The sequence below is a fragment of the Marmota marmota genome, unplaced genomic scaffold (assembly GCF_001458135.2).
Source record: "Marmota marmota marmota unplaced genomic scaffold, marMar, whole genome shotgun sequence".
In the NCBI taxonomy this organism is placed as follows: domain Eukaryota; kingdom Metazoa; phylum Chordata; class Mammalia; order Rodentia; family Sciuridae; genus Marmota; species Marmota marmota.
The window spans coordinates 46,301,291-46,324,857 of NW_026000057.1; positions in this window are offsets into that span (position 1 = coordinate 46,301,291).

Consider the following 23,567-nt stretch of genomic DNA (forward strand, 5'->3'; position numbering starts at 1 on the left):
ATTACAGGAAGAGGAAATGGAAAATAACAATGAAAACCAACAGTGGGAGGTAGGACAGTAAAGGGGGGAAAAATAATCAAAGAGGAAAACAAACCATGTTTAGTAACATAAATAAACAAATATGGCTGGAAGAACAACCCATATCTCAATAATAACCCTAAATGTTAATGGCTTAAACTCACCAATTAAGAGACACAGGCTAGTAGAATGTTATTATTCTTAATGACATTTCACAAGTTTTGTTAAATTGAAAAAGAACTGACAGGTATTTGAATAAATGCTTTAGTCTCCCCACAAAAAATAAGAATTTTTTTAAAGCTTTGATGCTTATGAACAGCCATTTAAATTGTTTTCAATAAATTTCATAATGTTTGAAAATTATAGAAAAAAAACCAAAAATTTTAGTTAAACAGATATATGACATTTTTAAATATTTGTAAATGATATTTTAAAGTAAAACAAAAATGGAATACAATTTTCATTTTGTGAAATACTGATGCTTTAATATAATAGGAAGTTTAATAAATTTGAATTACAAACAATTAGTCAAAAATCTTTCAAACAGGCAGAAAAATTGCATATGCTATCCTATCTCTCACCAAAAATTCTTAAGATATATTTTTTCATTGATATATCATTGAAATTATTTAGGCATGCCTAGATGAATACAACTAGTGTTTACTCTCAAGTACACTGTGGATACAGGTGTCTAGTACATTGCAAATAATCAAAATAGTGTTTTAAGGAATTGCTTTCTTAATTGTATTGTTATATTGGTCAACTTTAGAATCATTTTAGACTCATTTAGGATTTCTAGATCTATTGTTAAAGATCCTTCTAAACTTTTTATTTAACATAGTAATTTGTTTATAATATTGTTTCTGAAAATTATGCTAAAATGGATTGAAATCAGCAATGCACGTCATGCTTTTTATCATTGGTATATAAATTAATTATTAATATTAATTTTAATTAACTTATAGCTTATATTTATATCAAATTTAATATTAACCTATTTGCCAAAGATCAACTGTCCTGCCAGAGGGAGAGCTGTGATTTGACCTCAAAAGAAAGCTAGACCTCAGTCCTCTAGTTTCATATTACACATGTGAAATTTGATCATTTAATTTTACACAGAATTATATTTATTTGACAAACCATGCCTTTCAAACAAAATTCTGTCTAGTATCTGGGCTTTATTTTTGTAGGTTATAGATAAACCTTCTTGTTACATATCCTCTTGATTGCTTTCCCACTACAATGACAGATTAAATTATTAGCTAATATAGTTTTAAAATACAGTTTTATTCTGCAGGTCTAGACTATCATTACTATGATATAATGCAATTGGCCTTCACATTACAGAAGTCTTTTTCCTAAGTCAATCCAAAATAGTGAAAGTTTACATGGGATCATCAAATGTTTTATTATTCTTGCTGATATTGAAGACTTGTTCTATTTAAATGTCCTTCAAAATCAGTGATTATATGAAAAACACAGGGTAAAATATATTTAATATATTCTATGTCAAAGGAAACATAGTCCTCTTTTTTCAATTGTTTTTGGGTAATTATATGTAGTGTTTCAAATTGAATAGTTTACAATATTTATTAACTTGGATAATAATTTTTTTAATTAAAATAAACTTATTATTTCTCTGGAATAAATCATTTTAGACACTTTGTAAAAAGATTTGCTTAGTTATCTTTTTATCTTTAATACCACATCCTTTAACTGTGATGCATATGTTTGTGTGTGTGTATGTGTATGTGTTCATTTAAAACTCATCATATGCATTTGAATTTGACTAGCACAATGAATTTCATTCATGCTGTCATCATCATCCATTAAGAAAATAATACACATTTGTTCAAGTTTAGCTTTAATAATATTATTCATAAACTATGCTGTCCTCTTATAAACTCATTGAATAACAATTTTGTCAATCCTTTATTGCTCCTGAAGTATATTCCATATAGTTTATGTGATTGTAGTTTCAACTTTTTGTTTATTATATTTAGATTATGTTCCAATGGAAAAAAAATTACCAAAGAATCTTTTGTAATTTCCATAAGAGTTTTTAAACTTGAATTTTAATATTCAGGTAAATTTTCATTTGATTCAGACAGATAAATTTTCACAAATCATATGATTATATCACGGTCACTTCACAGACTCAAACTGTACACAGATCCTAGAACAGGGAAATGAATATTGCCAACACTCTGAACTCTCTTTGCATTTTAGTTTTATATAAAAAAGAAATAAATTTATATATCGTTATATTTCTGAAATATTTCATCATGAAAAAACATTTGTTGTGCTGTGTTTAGTATAAACTTGTTCATGTCTCGTGAATAATTTTCCCTTGTATGAGTGTCCCCTAGTCCATTGGTCCATTCAACAATTGAGGACCAGCAAGTTCCTTTAAAGTTTCGACACTTTACAAATAAATCAATATTCTCATTCTTTGTTTTTGAAATGTTACTTTCACAAATTATTACGTTTTTCCAAGCTTACATCAGCAATCCCTTCTAGGACTGAAATGGAAAGCTCTCATTCCATTGGAAGAGTCTGGATAGCTGATTACAGAAGGGAACATAACTACTCCCAAGAACTGAAGAATTCTTTAAAGTTTAAATATGTAGAGGACATTGACCAAAGTTATGACCTGATTTTCCATTTCTGAACATCATACTTTATACAAAAATTTATATTCTGTAAATTTAGAGAACATGTATGAATATGCCATAAAAATCAAATCACTGTATCTTCTCAAAAGGAGGATTTTCTTTTTAAAGGTCTTTATAGAAGTCCTTCCTTCCTTCTTTTTTTTTCTTTTTTTTTGTTTTATTTTATTTTTTTTTCAATGTGAATAATTATAACCTGTGGCTTCTCTTCTTTGACTTCCATTCCCTGACAGTTTCGCACAAAGAAAATATTCTCCCCCATTCAATTGATCATAATATGAAATTTCTTTGATCAATATTAAATATTTTTCTTTATGAGGGTATGAATAATTCATCAGCACTGAACTTATAAAATCACTCACCCAAAATGTGGAACAGAAGAGACTTAAGTCATCTTCTTGGGGTTCTACTTGTATTGTTTGGAGCAGTAATTATCATACAACCAAACATGGCCATATTGCACACCACACAAATGCTTCTTTTAGAGTATCTCCCCCATGTGTATAAAATTTGTACTTCTAATTGACTAGAGGACATTTGGCCTTGATTACTTTCTGCTGCTCAGTCAAATTATAACTCTAATATCTTCTTCCTGCACCATCATTGCAGCTATTGTTGTCCTTTTGATGAATATATCAGAAGACTTCTGTTATATACCTAGGTCTATAATAGCTATAGGAATTATTACTTTTAGCTTCAGCAGTTGTTGCTGATTTTCAAAAGTGATGTTACTAATACACATACCCAATAATGAAGCCTGAGATTTTCCACTGCTCCACATATTTACCAATGCTTGATATTATGTATATTTTTATTTTTACCTTTAATGTTGGTTCTTTATTCAGACTGTATTTTCATCTTTTTGGCTATGTACTTTTTTGAAAGCCTTTTCAAGTCTTTTGCCTCTGTATATAAATCTTTTGCCTCTGATTCATGGCAAAGAAGATTGCCCAGGCTCATAGTTTAATTTTCCCTATCATTCACTGAAATGAGCTAGTTCATTTTATATGTTTTGAAATTTTTTATTGTTGTATAGTAGTTATACATCAAGTGATATTTATTCTTGCATATTTGTTTGTATACATAATATAATTTCTAATATGAATTTATTGGATTCATGTTAAACAACATTGCTTGTATGTCTGGGTTTAAATTCCAGTTCTTACACTGAATGAATATGTTGACTTTAGGCAAACCACTTCACATGTTTTGCTTTTGTATTTTCTCAGGAAAGTGATGATTATCAAAATACCTTCATCCTGGAAGTGTTCTGAGTATTTATATATAGTAGTTAAAAATTCCTCAGCATGCAATGACACTATGCATATGGTTTCTTTTAGAGTTATCTTTCTTCTCTCTATTCTAGTCATCATCACCTTACAATTAAAAAAAAAGATTAACTGCCAACCCATGAAGACTATATTACCAACTTACTTCTCCTCATGCTAAATCTTATGCTATCAATTATCTATATTTGAATAGTCTTTTTTGCTCTAGTACCAAACCTACTTTTTACTTCATTGTCTTAGGCATTCAACTAGTCTCTTGTTTTTGTTTAAAATGGACAATGTTTTAAACTGTATTTATTTTTATAATGTGCATAAAGTTATCTAATACATTTGGTCTCTCATCTCACTACTCACTACTCCCTATGACAGAAGAATTCACAGTTCTTTCCACATCTTTTCATGTAAAATGATTTGACACATACTTCTTAGATATTTTGAGTTTGGACTAATACATTACATATTTTTAAGTATTTTAAAATGTTCCACAAGAGTTTTTGGAAAAAGAAATATTAATAAAAAAACCTAAATGATTGTGTTGAACAAAAGTATACTTTGGCAGCATCCTGTATTTGATAAGATTTAGAAGTCAATTTTTTAATGACTAGATTTTTAACTAACACAAATTATTTTTAATGTTATATAAGTTTACTGAAAAAAATATGGCCAGAAAATAGAGAGTCCCCCTATATCTATACTTTCACCCATTTGTTATTATAAAGATATTAATAAGAATAATTATGAAAAGGGGCCTTTTAGTTTGAGGACAACTGAAAGAACAAACTCTTTTTTTAAATTCCCATAAAACAAAGTAGAACTTTTAAAAGCATATGATTACAGAACATGAGTATATGCTAATAGAAACTATCCAAATGAAGGAAAGAAAGAAGAAAGAAAATGAGAATGAGGAAGAGGAAGAGGAGGAGAGGGAGAAAGTTTGCCAGGTACAGTAGCATGCATCTATAGTCCCAGTTACTTGGAATCCTGAGTCATGAGAATGGGTTAAGCTAGTCTGAATAATAAGTGAGACCACTGTTTCTTCCTGTTATTAAGGATAGACTGCATTTTAAAAATATTTTCGTTAGTGAATTGTAGATATACGGAGGTGTAATTGGAGTTCCATTAGTCAGAAAAGCTATTGGAGTAAATAAGGATACAAATACTCCAAACTGCATGAGAACTATAAATGTACAAATCCAAGAAGTTCATGATAACCAAGTATATAAAATAAAATAAAATCACCCTGAATCATTGCATATAATAATCAAATTGCTGGAATATACTGGTAAAAAAGAGAAATGTACAAGCAGTCAGAGGATAAAGACACACTACATAAAAGGTACAAAGTAAGGATGACAGCAGAATTCTTTTTTCAAAGCAGTCAAAAAATAAGGCAGTGGGTCAAAGTGCTAAAAAAAATGTGAATCTAGAATTCTATACTCAATTAAAAGTATCTTTTAATAACAAGGCTAAGTGAAGACTTTGGGGACTTGAAGAACTAAAAGGATTCATCTCCAGCAGACTGGCACTTCATGGAATGTCAAATAAAATCCATAAAGCAGAAGAAAATGATGACAAATGTAAATATGGATTAAAACAAAAGAACAGAGAGCACTAAGGATTTTTTGGGACACACAGAGTATGAGACCAAGAAAGAGAATGCAAATTCAACCACCAGAGATGATGTTTTAAACTAAATCCTTATTAAAAGAACGTGAATGATAGTTACAAAAAATGAACAGAGTGAGAAATACTGACAACTAATATATGCAAAGACAGGGACGCTGTGGCCAAAGAACAGTGTCCTGCACTTGAAAAAACACAAAAGAGGATCAAGAACTCCAGAAAACTGGCTAATTTTAAAGCTTGGAAAGTAAAGCTCAAAGAAACAATTATTTCCAGAAAGTTCTTTCAATTAAATAGATAATTGAAAAAAAAAAACCATCAATCACCAACATAAATAAAAAGTAGTTAGTTTCATTAATTTTTTTACAAACAAAAATTACTTAGTCAACTGTGTGTCTAGTCTTGAAAAAAAAATCTTCAATATCCCATCACTCCAATTACAAACCAACCATTCACCAGATCTTATTAATTAGATAAGCACACCAATTAAGTTTCATAATACTTAACTCAGTGACTTCTAGCACAGCAAAAATTGTTACATATTTTGTGTTGGAAGCAGTCCTTTCTTAAAGGCACATATTCTCCAGTACCTTATGGCAAACTCAGAATCCTTTCTTTCCTCCGAAACACCAGTTAACTTTTTTCCCCTTCAGCCTCATGGTGGCAATGCAGCTCCAGGAACATTTGCCATCTATGCAGAAAGAATGGGGAAAGGAGATGGCTTTTAATCATAGAGGAAAAGGTTCCACAGAGACTTTTTTTCCTGTATCACATGACAAGAACTTTGATAAGTGGTCACTTCTAGCTCAAACTGAGGCTTGAGAGTCATATATTTTCACTTTCCTGAATTTATACCAAAGGAAGGCAAAGGAGAAAGGAGTTGAAAATGACTTTGATTTAATCTTCATACAGCATAAAACAGTAACCCAGAAACAATGAAGCTAAAAATAGAAGATGACTGGAATGGAAATTGATCTTTAAAAGGGATAAAGATCTCATTAAAATATTTATTAATATTCTAGGAGTCATTTACAATCTGGAAATAAATTGCACAACTGTATTGACAAAAACTATAAAAAATCTTATTTTGTAAATATCTATTACAATAAAACATGTATGACTTCTAAAATCTATAAAAATACCATTTTGTAGAAGAAATTTGAAGATTATGGCATACTAAGGGTGAAAGTATGCATGGAGTTTAGTCTGTAGCTGTAGATCTCTGATAGTTGGGACCAAGAAATTTCTCACTTTGTCTACGAACACACATACACACACACACCCAAGGCTACCACAATGACCTAGGGCTACAAGACATTTTATTCTAATAGGGAAGAATGCCTGCCATATCTTCCATTCTCCACATGAAGCAGCTGGTAGTATCTTATTTGATAGGCACTGTGTTGTTTAAAAATATCAATATATTAAAAATAACTAGCACAGAATAACAATTTTTTTAAGAGAGAGAGAGAGAAAGAGAGAGAGAGAATTTTTAATATTTATTTTTCAGTTTTTGGCAGACACAACATCTTTGTTTGTATGTGGTGCTGAGGATCCAACCCAGGCCACACGCATGCAGGGCGAGCGCGCTACTGTTTGAGCCACATCCCCAGCCCAATACATAATGCAATTTTAAAAAGAAAGAAACATTACAACCAAATTGATAATGAAGAAAACTTTGTAAGAAATTGAACACTAAAACAAAAGTCAAACTAAAATATTTCAAAATTGAAAAAAAATTATTCAAATTGATGGATGGACATATTTATGTTTTTTATTACTGTGGCAAATTTTGCTGAAAATATTAATATTGAAGAACCACAATAATTCTGAAACATGGAGAAAGGATATTGTTATGGAGTTTTCTTTGATAATAAAATAGCATTCCAACTCTGTGGTCTTTATTTTGATGGAGACTTAAGATTAATTTTAAAACTTTTGTTTTTCTCCTTTATGATACAACATATATGAAATAACATTGGGAAAATGATTAGAATTTTGGTAGAAGTTGAATGTGAATTTATAGAATTTATTCTTTCAAAAACAGAAAATTTGAAAACTTTTTTTCATTTAGGTCTTCCCATCTCTTCTTTTTTGAATATTACAAAATATATTTCCCAATAAATCCCTCGGTGTAATTAGATTCATTATATAGTGCTATGCAATGATATCTCTTAAATTTACTTAAAGTTTTCATATATCATATGAGTTGCATTGCTTCCAGTCTAATTCTAGATCTTTTATTCATTTTGAGTTTATTTTTGTGCAAGGTGAGGAATAGGATTTAGTTCATTTTTCTACATATGGATAAACATTTTTCTTAGCAGTATATATGAAAAACTCCTTAAAAAATATGAATTGTAACTGCATTTTGCCAAATATCTTCTGCTTCTTCAGAATGATGAATTATCATTGTGTTTTCCAAATTCTGTTTATCCTGTATTAACTAAAATATGTTATCTTCTTGGTACAAGGACTACATTAGTAATAATGCTAGATGTAGATTAATTAATGTTGACCACGACTTCTATTTAAGAAATGATCTAGCAGAAGATTCTTTGTCTCTATGATTTTAATGAAACATATTTGTGATGATTTGGGCTTTCCAGAATGAGATTATTTTCCAGGCAAGAAGGTGCTTATGAAATTGTTTTCCTTTTTAAAGGCCATTTCTGAATATAAACATGTTTAAAGGTCAATTCTGAGTGTGGACTCAACATAGAGATCAAATGATTCTAAGCATAGGTTAGCCAAGGTTTGTGTATTATAGAATAAAGATTTTGATGAAAATACATCCTACCCCAGAAAAATTCTAATTCTATTAGTGGCATGCCAGTCAGAAAAGTAATTCAAATAAAGTAGTTTCAGAATTCAGACATGCAATATTTATTGAACACCAGTGTCATTATAGGGAAGAAATTTCACTTTTCCATTTTTCCTTCTGAGGAGAGAAGAATTTTAATTCAAAGGGAAGTAGCAATGTACCCAGCTCAAAAGTCTTTTCTAGTGTCTCTTAAAGATATTGGTCACCAAGTGACACAAAACTGACTCCTTATAAAGATGTAAGCTGAAACTATTTTAGAGTGATTCCTGAGAAACATGCCATAGTGACCAGTGCTGGGAAGTGTGGTAGAGTAAAATGGCATGTTGTTTTTGAACTTCCTTCCCTGTTGGTCCCACTCAGAATACTATTTTGATATGGAGGACTACAGACTTGTTAGGGCCAGAAAGACAAGAGTCAAGCCTTAAGAGAGATGGGTAAGACATACTGAACACTTGTGCAATCAGGAAGTTCACTTGAAGGAGTCCTAGAAAACCTACCTTACTTGATGGTTTGCTCTAGTGTTTTTTGAGGAGTTTAAACCATTACAGAATGAGTTGTATAAGTTGGGTAAATGAACCAATCCCAAACAGATATGACTTCTAAAACATTGGCAACCATCATTTCTCTTAAAAATGTAAGACCTTGTGAAATTTTGAAAATGTCCAAACAGATGAACTGGGGGAAGACCATGAATTCTCTTTCATTGGGCTGGATAAAACGATGAGAGTGATTTGTATGAAAATATGGCACTGCTTTCTATACAGGAAAGGTGGTAAAAACAAGTTACTTAAGAAATAATTCCAAGTAATCTTCATTAGTAATCTTTTATATAGTTAAATAATGGTAGCACAATTTAAAGCTAAATCACATTAATATCAAGAATCCTAATTACCTACATTAGGGTTTTCTTCTGTATGCCACATCTTTTTTTCTCTATGTAATGTTTATGTTATTTTTGATCAAGCAATAATCAAATCAGTACTGTTTATTTTTATGCACTGGCATGTGGATAAGGAGTTAATGTCAAATTTGTTAACCACTACTACCCTCAAAGGACTGTTTGACATAACTTCCCTGGTTGGTCTTCTTTATGCTGAAGTGCTAAAGACTTAATAATTGGTACCAATTGCCCCAGTTGCCACAGTGAAGAAAAACTGCCTTGATCTAATTCAGTCAATCAGAAAGCAAGACTATTGGGCTCTGCTCATTTTCTGTCAAATATTAATCCAACCTTTTTTTTTTCCTTTCCAATCAGTTCAGGTACATTTTATTATTTCATACTAATTCTACCACTCTTTTAGTGAGATTTCCCAAAAGGATTCTACAAAAGTAAACAATAGTCAATTTTGCAAAAGAAGAATATCAGAAATTATTACCAGAGACTGGAGTTAAGAGAAAGTCCATTAGATGTACTTAATATTTCACTTTATTTTGGAATTGAGTTTATCAAACCAATAGCTAATTATACACATAAAATGCTGACAATATTATAACAGTGTTATAGGTAATGATGCCTTCAATAATATTTTTTCTTGTTCTCATGAGGAAAATCTGTGAAGACATTATAGTTTTGCTACTTTACTAATTTTTTTTTAAAGAACCTGAATCATTCAATAGCTTCACAAGATATAACGTAGAAGCAGGGTTATCTTTGTCATTCAGGCAGCCAAGAGTGAAGAGTAATCAAGCAGGTACAGAGGCACACAATTCTGCCTAATTCTACCACTAATCCTTTTTCATAATCTCCTGAATAATTCCCTTCATTTACATTGCTCTAAGTATTCAAAGGCCTAATGCTTCTCAGCCTGAAAACATGTATGCCTGATGCTTTTGAGAGAACTAAATTATCGTCTCTGATTTGCTTTCATGTACCTTAAGCCTTATATCCCTTCAGTGTTTGCAATAGGTAATAGAGGTGATAAAATAGAAAGGATTATATTATATACTAAAAAGCAAATTCTCAGGATATTAATTATTATTTAAAATAAAATTTATAAGCAATGCTGAAAATATGGATTGTATGTTGTTGCTGAAGTAGATGTGACCTTGAATACATACATTTAAGGATAAACCAGAAGTTCAGATTAAAGAAAAGGCTTTCCACAGAACAATTTTAATGTAATACATTTATTTCAGGAAAATAAATGGCAGTTGTAAAATTCAAAACCTTCAAACTCAGCAGTTTTCCCCTTTGCATAAATATATAAAATAACTATCTATTATTTTGATTTAATAAAGATGTCTCAGGCATGAGATAAGGAGGCTAAAAGTCATACTGAAATGAATGTGTTCACTTCATTTTAAAGTTCTATAATAAAAATTTACCATTAAAACTTTAACTTCATATAAAGAATTATAACATTTTTCAAAAACAAGTATTTGGAGGACATGAAAATTAACTATGAAGTTCTGAAAGGTTTTATTAAACCAAATTGGCCCCATTTCAACATATTAACTGTCGGTAGATTTTAATCATTCTTGTTATCTATTTGTAAGTGCAATTATATTTTTACTGGGTGCAAAGTCAAAATGGCTAGGTAATATATCATTCATTCTCCCTTCCATCCCTTAACCCCTTACCCATTTATTTTTTTTCCTATGACACACTTCATTCCATCATATATCCTTGTTAGTTTTTCATTAAATATGAGTTAAAGATTTACATTATAAACTTGACTTTTTATTTTAAGAATGAAAAAAAATTATTTTCTTGGTATTTGTTCATCCATTTGAAGGGTATGTTATCCTCAAATAAAGAAAAGAATGAGAAGAATTTCAGTGGAGACAATTCTTCCTGTACATAAAATATATTCTTTAAAATGAGAGTGCTGGTACCTGATTCTCTTTTCCAAATAATTCCTGCTTTTTATATGGAGTGTGCTAAAATGAAACTTTTTACTTCAGTGTCACTGAAGTAACATGATTGATGGTAAGTTATGTGGACTATAATGTGTTTCCAAAGAACAATTTCATTGTAATTCTGCATGGCATTGCATGGAAGTGTAATGATTCTTTTTGTTTATGAAAAATTATAAAGTAAGTTAGAGTTTAAAGTGTATGTATGAAATGAAGTTTTAAAATAACATTATGAGCATTTCTTTTACTCATAGTACTATTCATCTTCATCGACTAACTAAATGTAATCTACTGACATATGTTCCATATATTTTTGTCCAAAATATAAATGTAAATCATGAAAAACCATAACCACAAATATTCATAAGCAATGAAGAATGCATAATATAAGCTATTATGATCAACTTACTCTTTAAAAATAATACATCTTTAATTAAACTATTTCAGTATCAATAAATCTTTTGATATTTTATCAATAATCATTTTGATAATTTTAAGTGATTAATACCAATGATTATTGATAAAAAGCAACATAGAATCACGTGGAAATAAGTAAGTATAAATGCTCATAAGGAACAAATGCATGCATTAATGTTTAGATGGTTAATTTGTATATTTCACTGATAGTAGTGAATTTGTATTTGTCTATAATATATAATCTACTATTCTTCCCACATATGTAATAAAGTTATGAAACATTAGCTTGTGGGGACAAATAAGAATGAGATTGTGAACATCATCAAAAAATATACTTGAAACAATTCAAGTTCCATAAGCAGTGCAATGGATGAATACATTGTGTAAATTAGCACCCCAGACAGAAACATGTGTTCAATATATTGAGACAATTAAACTGTAAAACAAAAACAAAAACTATTTTCAACATAACCCTACAGAAATAATAATGATAACAATAAGTTACTGAGAATAAAAAGGAAGTACCTCAAACAAAACAATGATTCTTCAGAAATACATGGTAAAATTATAATTACAGGAATCAAAGGATCTTGCTCACCTCTGTGCAGAATGAAGATGAAATCACTGTGACACAACATAACTGTCAATATCCCACATATTTATCTGAATGGGGAGTCCTAGGTGTTTAGATTTCCATTAAACAGACCATGAAATGATCACTTTGTTAAAATAATTCTCTATGATTCTCCAGATCATATTACCCCATTCACTCAGATTTTCAATGAAGGAAACAAAAAACTTACACTGAAATCATAGAATAAAATTATTAAATACTTGAAGAAAACAAAATTATATTGCACCAAGCTTTCAGAAAAGAAACAACAGAAAACAAGATCAGTTAAGTAGCCTCTGTACCACAATTTACAAAAAAACTGATACATTAAGTTAAGCATATGACCAAATTTGATGATTTAGTTAGCTTTTTCATTTCTGTAACCAAAACACATGACAAGAACAATTTTAGAGGAAGAAAGTTTATTTGGCCCGCATGGTTTCAAAGGTCTCAGTCTACAGATGGCGAGTTCCATTGCTTTGGAACCAAAATGAGACAGAATATCATGGCATACTCCCTCTTTTGCAGAAGTAACTTCTGTTTCTTTTATTCAGTTACACATTTAATTTACAGCCTCAGTGGTACCAAGATGGAAAATTTATTACACTAGTGTAAAGAAAATTGTAAATGTAAATATTTTGTGATTAAAAATGTATTTGGCACTTAGTAAGACAGTGCATCCATACATATATACTTAAGACAAAAATAAATTTTTGGATATTTATTTTTTATGTTCATACTATGAAAAACTTGTGTTAGCTGCTTTTTTCTCTATGTATTCTAATTGTAACAAGAATTAAACCAGTGGAACTGATTGTGGATAAAATTAACATAGAAATATATTAACCTAAAATTATGTTAGTTCAATTCTGTATCCTACACAAGGATTTAAAGTTCTGCTTTAGACAATGAAGGTATGTCAGATGCTCCTAGGAAATTAGCATTTTTTTCTATGTAATAATATTTTGTTCATTTTTATTTGGCACTTATAAAACTGTGCATTTCCATAAAGTTGATTTAATAGAACATCCCTTAAGTTAAAAATTACTCCTTCCTGTTAAAAAAGGAAACAAAATCAATCATTCAGAGATGAGATTCTTCATATAATTTTTATTAATTATTGCAGAATGTAGAGGGCTTTGTCTTCTGGATATGCTAACTTAATTATTCTTTTTTTGAATTAAACGGTTTTGAATGAGATATAACTATCTTTATATTTGGGTCCTTGTTTTATCAAATTACACTGAATTTTTAATGTTAGTATTATATACTAACTTTCCATGGATTTTTCTGTTATAAAGTCTTAGTGAACCACCATCTCTGTTTATAGTTTGAGCAATGCTTTTCAAGTTTATTAATATTTTACACATTACAATGTTATATGTATAGCCATATTTATTCCCCGATTTTCCTAGTAACAACATTACTTATCCTCTCTACTCTCAATCATACTGAAGCAAAAATTAAAATCAAATCAAGGCAATTCTTCACTTAGCCCCCCAAAAAGGTCCCTGTAACTAGATAAATAATTAGCAGATATGCAAAGAATGTGGATAAGAATAGATATAGTAAAATATTAGAATAAAATCAAAGTACATAGGTTATAATAAATTAATTAACCAGAATTAATACTTGAAGAATGAAAGGAAGTTAAACTTTTTAAAAGTTATTATATGGTATTAATGATTATTAACTGAATTTTGAACTATATGAAATATACTTGGCCTAAACTAAGGAGATGATGTAATTCATTTGTAAATATTTTGTTGACAAAATAAACTTAATTCTATTTTCTAATTGCCTTTACCCAGTTTTTAATTATTTTTCTATTTTACTGAGAAATTTCAATTAAAAATAATACTGTACACGGCTTATTTTCACCAAGTCTTTCAGATCTTTAACAGGACCTGACCAAGTGAATTAAATTATGCCTTCAAGTTGTAAAGTAAATTCGCTTTAAAAACATCTAACTCATTCTGACTCAAACATTTAGTCAATTAGATTGTGTTTAGTAATTGATAACTGTTGGGCAGTCTACTAAACTGGAAAAGACAAGAGTACTTAGTGTTGTGTGGAAATCAAGCTTATCTTGACTGATTCTATTACCTATGAAGAACATGTTATCCAAAGTAGCATTTATAGCAATCAAATACAAGGTATACACTGTTGAAGTAAATTCCTCTGAATTGACAATGGGAATAATAATATGTGTGTCCTAAACCTTGTGCCCAATTGCAGATTTAAAATACATAAATCAGGAAATAAATACTGTCATGATAGCTGCAATGACTTCTGACAACTACCAGGGAACTCCACAGGTAGTGGGCACAATCCCCCAACATGACAACCCTCACTTCAGATTCCAGCTGTAAGTTCAAGTGCTCTCAGACTACCTACCCTTCTGATCAATGTGTTCAGAATGGGGGGCTTCCCATTCACCACTCAGGTATGATAATCCACTGGAAGTACTCATATAACTCTGGAAAGTGCTATACTGTTGATTATAGTTCTACTGCAGCAAAAAGGATACAAATCCAGGCCATGAAGAATCACAGACAGCGAGGTGTGGGACTGCTCCAGACTTCCCAGACTTCTGCATCTTCTCCCTTTGGAGAAAAGATCCATTACAGTCTCAGTGCATTGATCTATAATACACACAGTGTATTGTTAATCATAGAAATTCAGCCAAGCTTCAGTTCAATTCCATAAATGTGATTGATTGAATCTTAGCCAAATTGATTAAAATCAATCCCAAGTGACCACCCCATTTTATATATATATAAATGAAATCTATTCAAAACTTCTAATTATATGGTTGGTCTTTTGGGCATGTTTATCTTTTCCCCACCCTTAGTCATCTTTTTTGGATACACTATCCCAAGTACAAGAGCAAGATTCGTCACTTTGTTAGCCATAGTTGGTCAGTGGATCACACCTTGAGTAACAGAGACACATCTCTGTAGAAATTACAGGAGTTTAGAGGTGCCCCACCAGGAACAAAAACAAAGCCTAGACAAACGTATTACTATATAACTGTAGCAGAGAAAATAATCCAAGTTTTTTCTTACTATGGCAATGAAAATGTCTAGCTACATGTTTTCTAATGTAAAACTTATGTATATTTTTATTTCTTTAAGAATGATAATGTTTTCATCAATGATACTTTTAGTAATAGTGCATTACATTTGACAGAAACATTAGCCGGGTTATATTAATATTGTTTTCCATAATATATATCTGTTTTTCACAAAATTCAGGCGCAATCTGTATTCATTGTCAAGAAATAAAAATGACCTCAACAGTATAAAAGTGACTCTCAGGGTCATTGAGAATCTCCTAAGTTTTCTGATTTTTGTACAATTTCTAAAACAACTGAGCTTGAAAAATATTTAAAAAAATGAAATTCTTCAGTAAGAAATCCACTAGAAAAAAGTAAATCATCCCTTCTGGAAAGAACAGAAATAAATATTCTAAGGTCTCTGTATCAGTCTAATCACCGTTTTCAAAAACTATGTAGTACTGAGTAAAGATGTCATTGTACAGTATTTCATTTCAAAAAGTTTAAAAATGGAACAAGTTTTATAACTTTCAGGACAAAAGGAAATGAAGACTAGAATAACTAAAAGGAAATTTTCATACTGAACAAATGAATGTAGATGGAAGAAGAACACTTGCTATTTTTATTTTCTTCCCATATTAATACCATCTCATTTTAATTGGCTGTGATATTCTTGTAATATACATATGCATAAATCAATGCAAACTCAAATATATTATTGTTTTTATATGTACAATATTTACTCAAATATATGAAATAAATCAAGAGCATAAAAATGCCCTTTTAGCTATTTTTAACACACTCTTCTTATACAAACAACACCATTATCTTTTCTAAAACCACATGTAACAGTTATCAATAATCATGTCTTCACAATTTTTTGCATTAATAATAAAGGTATTCACAGACATCATTTTCATTTATGTTTCTTTTTTGAGAAAAAGGAGTTCCTGTTGTTCTATAATTACTTGGAATACTGAACTCCATTCATCTTGCAGATCTTTTAAACATTTATTTTCTTAGTGAATTCCTTCATATATATATAAATGAATGCCTGGTTCTGAAGTCAGACACATACTCTACAGTGGACAGAATAGTCACACATGCCAGAAAAAGCATCCCTGAAAATTAGAGGGATGAAAGCAGTGGGAAGCATAGGTGAACTACCAACATTATGCAGTTTCCAGAATACATGTGATATTCTGAGGCAGAGGAAGTGTAGATACAGACCAGTTGCATGTCAAATTAGTCATTCCAGTTTGTTAAGAGATTGAGTATCTCATATATCGACTTGTTCAAGTTTTGCAAGCCCCTAAATAGCACCTTTAAGTAGAGCAATTAATTTTTTTCTTCATTAACTTTAATTATGCTTAGAAGCCTAGAAATCTTGGCACAGTTTCAAAAACAAAGGCTGCTTGATAAGTGGGTTTTCCCAAGTTCTCACAAATCACAGTGACACTGAAAGTATCAGCATGGGCCTCATTAAGAAGAAAAATAAGGAGACACTGAAACCTGGATAAGGTATGATTAGTTTAAGGTTTCTCTACAGTATTGAAACAATGAACCAATGAGGAATAATAACAGATTTCATATTTTCCTACTATTCTTAATTTATTGTAGTGTAATGAGATACATTAAGTACATGGATTTTCTCAAAAATTTGGTATCTTGAAGGGAATATTTAAACAACATTTAAATGACAACCAAAGTGCCCCATTTCATAGGAACAAGTTATTAATAGCAATGAATTCCCACTATGCTAATGAGAATGTGCGTACCACATAACCATTATGAAGCTTGACTAGAATATTTATACCTCTGTATCAACATGATTTTTCACTAGTTACTGCATTTAAATTGTATTCACATGCTTGAATTATTTTTCTGTACTGGCTACCATTGTTTTATCCTGAATCTGAATGAAGAAAACAAATTAAAAAGTGATACAGAAATTTTCTATTGTCAATTGGTATCATCATTTCTTCTAGGAATGATGTCATATATCAACATCCATGTGTTTTAACAAACATTTTTGTGAAACCTGAATACGGAAACTCAAGTATTTCACTTATGATTACTAACATATATTGTGTTTCCTACAAATTGCCTTAGAACCTAGAAATCTTGGAACAGTCAGTTTTGAAAATGGGTGTAATGTAATTGGGTTCATCTTTCAAATAGAACATTCTGGCAAAAGGAAGAAAATAAAGTGTGAGAATTGGTTAAAAATGAAAGTGAACTATGAAAATAAATTGGAATAATCTGGGGGATATACTGTGGCTTCCCTAATTCAGAACAAAATATGTGTGCTTCACCCTGTTTTTATTCTATTCTCTTGCTTGCCCGATAGATCACAAATAGACTTGACTGCTAGAAGATAAATCATATATATATATATATATATATATATATATATATATATATATATATATATATATTTCAGATATAACTAAAGCAGGATTATAACAAATTGGCTGAATTTTCTCTTGCATGAAGTGGTTAATAAATGCTTCAATATATTTTGATATCAAAAAACAAGTTAAAAGATAAAAAACTAAAATATAAACACTTTCCTGCAATTTATTAATTTGAAATTGTTTCTTTATATATGTTGAAATTATTATTTTCAGCATATGATTTTCATATTGCTTAGATTTACAGCTTCTGTTTAACAACACAAAGACCTAATATTTAGTAATACTGCTTTTAGATTACCCTTTATAAATCACATAAAAATGCAAAGAACAATTATGAATTCTATAATAAATACAAATAAAAATGAATATTTATTTCCTATACTCCATTAGTTTCACATCCAAAAAATAAAATTCACATATCTAAACTCCTCAGAATATTCATATTAAGGAAATGCTTCTTGTATGGATTTCTAACAATTTGGTTGAAATTGCATTAGAACATTCTAAAAATAAGAAATGGCTTGGTATGAAAGAATAAGAGTTTTTTTAAGAAAGGGATTGGAGTTTATGTGTGTTCTAATTCATTAAGAAATTCATTTTCAGTGCTAAATATTAGACTTCATAAAACATACACTTCAGCCTCCATATTTGTGGAAAAGAGTAAAATCTTTAAGGATAGTAGAACATATATTTATCTGTTATAAAATTTGTAACTAAATTCTGTTATATATTTTGTGCTTTATAGTGTATAGAAAGTATTAAACTTTAAACAAATCTACTTGATTTCTGTCAGATTAGAGGAAATAACAATTAACAGAACATAAATTTTTACCAAGCTTAATGTTGCAGAATTTATTCACTTTATATTAATTTGACATTCACTGTCCTGTTTATGTTAGTACTGAGAATATAATAAGTTTGCTTCCCTCATACTCTAGATAGTACACATTTAATGAGGAGAAAAGATAAAATAACACCAACAGCTAAATATTAACAATATGAAAGTTTTTGTGTTAACTTTTGCAGAGTGACATATGACTTTCTGTGTTTTTCCTTCAAAATAATGTTAAAAGATAAGAGTAATGGCCAAAAGAGATACAGTTATCTAGGGATGGAAAAACAGGATCAGTTTGAAGTTATAGAAGAAATAACTAATAAAAATTGGAAATATTTTCTCAGTGGTGCCTTTCCATTGATAAAGCATAATTTATAGGCCTGTTATATAGAACATTTCAATATTTCTGAGTTTATTCTCAAATTTGATTGATTCTTCTGTTATAATTCTGTTGTCTATCTTGTGATTATTTGAATCTAAAATAGGTTAAATTTATAATGTATTTGCTCATGACATAAGCCAAAAATAGCATTCATATTATCAAATGAAAGCCTGTATATAAGAAAAGTATAAACATTTTTCTAAAAGTTGATGATGAAGACAGAGGAGAAAGATGATGAAAAACTATAAAAATTTACCTCAGCTGAACAGGACCTTTTAATTTATAGGAAGTAACTTGGTCTGAGAAGCAGAATCAAACTTAATAGCTTAAATAATCAATTGGAGAGAAAAAATAAGAATACCTAAAAACCTGGATTTGATACTCAGCATTAAAAAACATAAATAAGCAAATAAGAGAGAAAGGTCAGAAGAACATAATTGTTAATAATCATATCAGTTTTTCATGTTCTAAGTTAAGGAAGGAATTTTTTTCTCAAATATGTTCATTTAGAATTGAAAAATACTATGTAGTCACTTTCTTTTATAAATATGAAATTTTATATTTTATGACTCCATATACCTTTTAAAATTCTACAAAACAATCATTAAGTAGCTTCATCATATATTCAATCTTCTACCTTGGGCAATCTACCAATCTTCCAGTTTTGATCTATTTTAGCCAGAGTTGTTAAGGGAATATCAATATTTAAAATATGTGTAGTTCTATTTTCAAGGTAGTAAAAGTTCTCACTCATTAGTCTGTTGTTGATTATTATTTTTTTTGCTGTCAGGATCCCATTAGAGTCTAAAATTGATCAAAAATCAGACAACTTGAATGTTTTATTTATGAAATCTAAGAGGACATGTCATTATTGACAAATATTCTAACAGTATGGTGGCCTAAATTCTCTAATCATTAACTCTGATACTCTTTTAATAAGAATAGATTATCACAGTTATTTCTAAACTTATAAAACTAATTTCACATATAGTTGGACAAAAACGTAGCAAACCATGAATTCATATTTTTGGCTGTCTTTATTAGATACAAGTGGTTCCCAAGAGAATAAAAAGTAAAGCAAACATGCAAATTTTACGGGTGTATTTGCATGCACATCACATAGCAAAAAATCCCTACTCTTTTCATCTTGTGTCCTATTTCAGCATCATTATCAGTGACAGGTGGTGTTAAGTAAGACAATCTTAGTTTTTAGGAATATATTTATGAGCCACTAATCGATTATTTACAATCCTGGAGAAAATGAAAAGACTCCTTCAAGTTCACACAGTATCTATCAGAGTTCCATTTATCATTGATGCTTAAGAAGCACAAGGATGTGTTTTATGCTATCAATCAAGTTAAAAAATTACTTTTCTAAATTGGAAAAAATCTTCATTTTTCTAGAAATAAATGAAATCAAATGTCCCTATTTTGGAAATTAAGTAACTCATGTAACAATGTCTTTTAATAAAGAAAATGATTAGTTCACGCTTAGACTTTTGAAGTATCCACTAGGACTTTTTGAGGCTTTATTTTATTAATCAAACCAACAAGAAAAGAATAGAATTGCATTTTTCATGTGAAATAACATTTTTGGACTATAATTGAAATTGATAATTTGTTTCTCAAAAATGTATAAATTTTCTGCAAATCTAATTAAAGAAAAATAACTTTAAATGAGAAATATTTTACATATTATACTTTAAAAGAGGAAATTTGAGAACTAACATGTGAAATAGTCTTTAACAATATGGAAGCTATGCAAGCGATGCAATTCTAATATGTTAAAAATAATACTCTAAAGATAGAGAGAAGAGTAGTGCTAACCCTAAAAAGAAATGATGAAAAATATAACCGAATAAATGGATTTATACCTATATGAAAAGATATTAAACCTCTCTTACAGTAAGAGAATTACTTAAAAAGTAATATTTCTCATTACATTGGTAAAACTCTAAATATATTAAAATTCTCTTTTGTCAAAGGTAAGGGGGGGTTCTCATGTGATGGTAAAAAATAGTGCAATCTCTATAAAACGGAATTTGAAAATAACTATAAATTTGCATATTTTTGAATCCAAAACAACTTTACTCCAGAAATTTGTCTTAATATTCCTCAGGCTGGAATATGAAAACACATTAATTAAGATACTTGATTAATAACAATGGATTGAAAGCAAACCTAGTGACTGTTAATTGGGGACTCACTAAATAAATTATGATTATCATGGAAATGTAATATACCAAGCTTTAGCAAACAAAAATAAAAACCCTAGGGATATTGCTATGTACCATTACAGAACAATCTCCAGACTGTATTATTAATTCAAAACACCAAAGTATATAAAGGAGTTTATAAACTCAATACAATCAAAAAAAGTTCTAATACAAATATGTATGTATGTGTTTTATATATATATATATATATGCATATTATATATGATACAGTTTGATTTCTCTTTTAAAATGTAATAAAATACCATAACTTAGAACAAAATTCATCAAAGAAATTAAAAAATAGCTTTCAGAGTGTAGGGAAGAAATTCTTCCTTAAATTATTGAACTTAAACAAATTTTAATTTTCTTTTACTCTATAAATGTAGCAAATATTCTTCACATTCATAAAAGTTTTTATAGATGCAATAATTACTGTACTTCACATAATGGGACCTTTGAAAGGATTTACAGACAAACGTATAGAAAAACACATAAACCAAGATACAGTTAAAGAAGCTTTTCATGCAATCTTTCTTGTTCTGCTGAAGTGGTTTGTATATGACAGAGCTTATCTCAGAAATTTTGCCCTACAAAGGCTAGACATAGAATTTGATAAAAGTTTCTATACATGTGATCCCAAAACAATGATTTCCAAAGGTTTTTATGATGCTAAGAAAAATAAAATATCAAAGGAATTCTGTAAATTCAAATCATGGTTGTTTCACTTGTCCACTACATATGCTAGAATTTGTTCTGGAATAAAAAGGCGAATTAGCACAAATCCATATCACAATATGCTTTCACATACTGTACAATGTCTTTCACATAATTTCTTTATCAGTGATCCAATTTGTACACTAAAGATGTTAGCAAATAATTTATGAGAATGCAGTGGCAAAACTTTACAAAGAGTTCTGATTCAGACAATCTATAACATATTTTCATGGTGCTGTACTTAACTATTTTTTCAATTGTGTTTATATTATTTGTCAATTGTGAAGGCAAATGAGAATAAATGTACATCAAAATCTGATTAAATCAATAGCCCTAAAACTCCTTTGAATTATTAAAACCATTACAAATTGTTTTGCTTTTACAAGACTCATTCCCTTTTGTCTGCCTTGTCAACAGAACCCTAGTTTTATTCTGTCTTCACGAGTAGTCAAGAGAAACTAGAACTTTTCAAAGCCTAATAGAATGAAATATGGTGATTCTGAATCATTCTTAATTGTCTTAGTACACTTACTATCAAGAGTGTTACCACCTCTACATGATGCCTGGTACTGTGGCAACCATCTTGGAATCATGAGGGAACACATTATAAGAAGATTCTTAGGATGGTACAGCATAAATATAAGGAATCTGAACTTTAGGGAATATTGGTGATCTACTGATATGATCCAACTGGGAACTGAATCAACTCAGGACTTGTATTATGTGGGATGTTATGATATTATTTTAAGCTGTTTGAGTTTGTTTTTTAAATACATTCAAATGCGGGCTGGGGATGTGGCTCAAGTGGTAGTGTGCTCGCCTGGAATGCATGTGGCCCGGTTTCGATCCTCAGCACCATATACAAAGATGTTGTGTCCGCCAAAAACTAAAAAATAAATATTAAAATTCTCTGTCTCTCTCTCTCTCTCTCTCTTTAAATAAATAAATAAATAAATAAATACATTCAAATGCATTTCAGTTGATATATTGCATATTCTAGAATTTTCTTCCTTTCCTCTTAAGTCACTGAAAACATTTTTCCCTTAAAACACCATTTTCATTATATTACTATTCTGCCCTAGAATTATGCATAAACTCAGTGCATAAAATTTATTCTTTTATGTTTATTTTAAAAGTCTCGATAAGCTGTTCATTTCTACTGTCCTTTTCAGCCAATCACATTAACCTGTTCTCCTGTTTTCCCCATATCTTTATTGGTTCATCTTGTTTCTCCAATGGTCTCCATATTCCTATTTTTAAAAAAATTGTACCAAGAAATATGATACCCAAACAAATCTCACAAACTGTACAAATCAGAGATATTTTCTATGATAAAGTATTAATATAAATTTACCAAATTAAAGTATTTATATGCCACTGATTATTTTTTATTTTTTATTCTCATGTTAATCTAACAAAGACCTCATATATTTTTAGCAGAAATAGTGAGGGAAAAGACAGTCTAATAAATCAAGAAGAAAGTTGAGTCATTGTCTATTGCACTCTCAAAGGTACAATTGAGATGACTTCATTGAGATAAGATCAATGATGTGAACAGCCTTTGTAAAATTTTCCAAATTTAAATGACTAATAATTTGTACAGAATCAAAAATTGGGTCCACTGGCAAAGTTT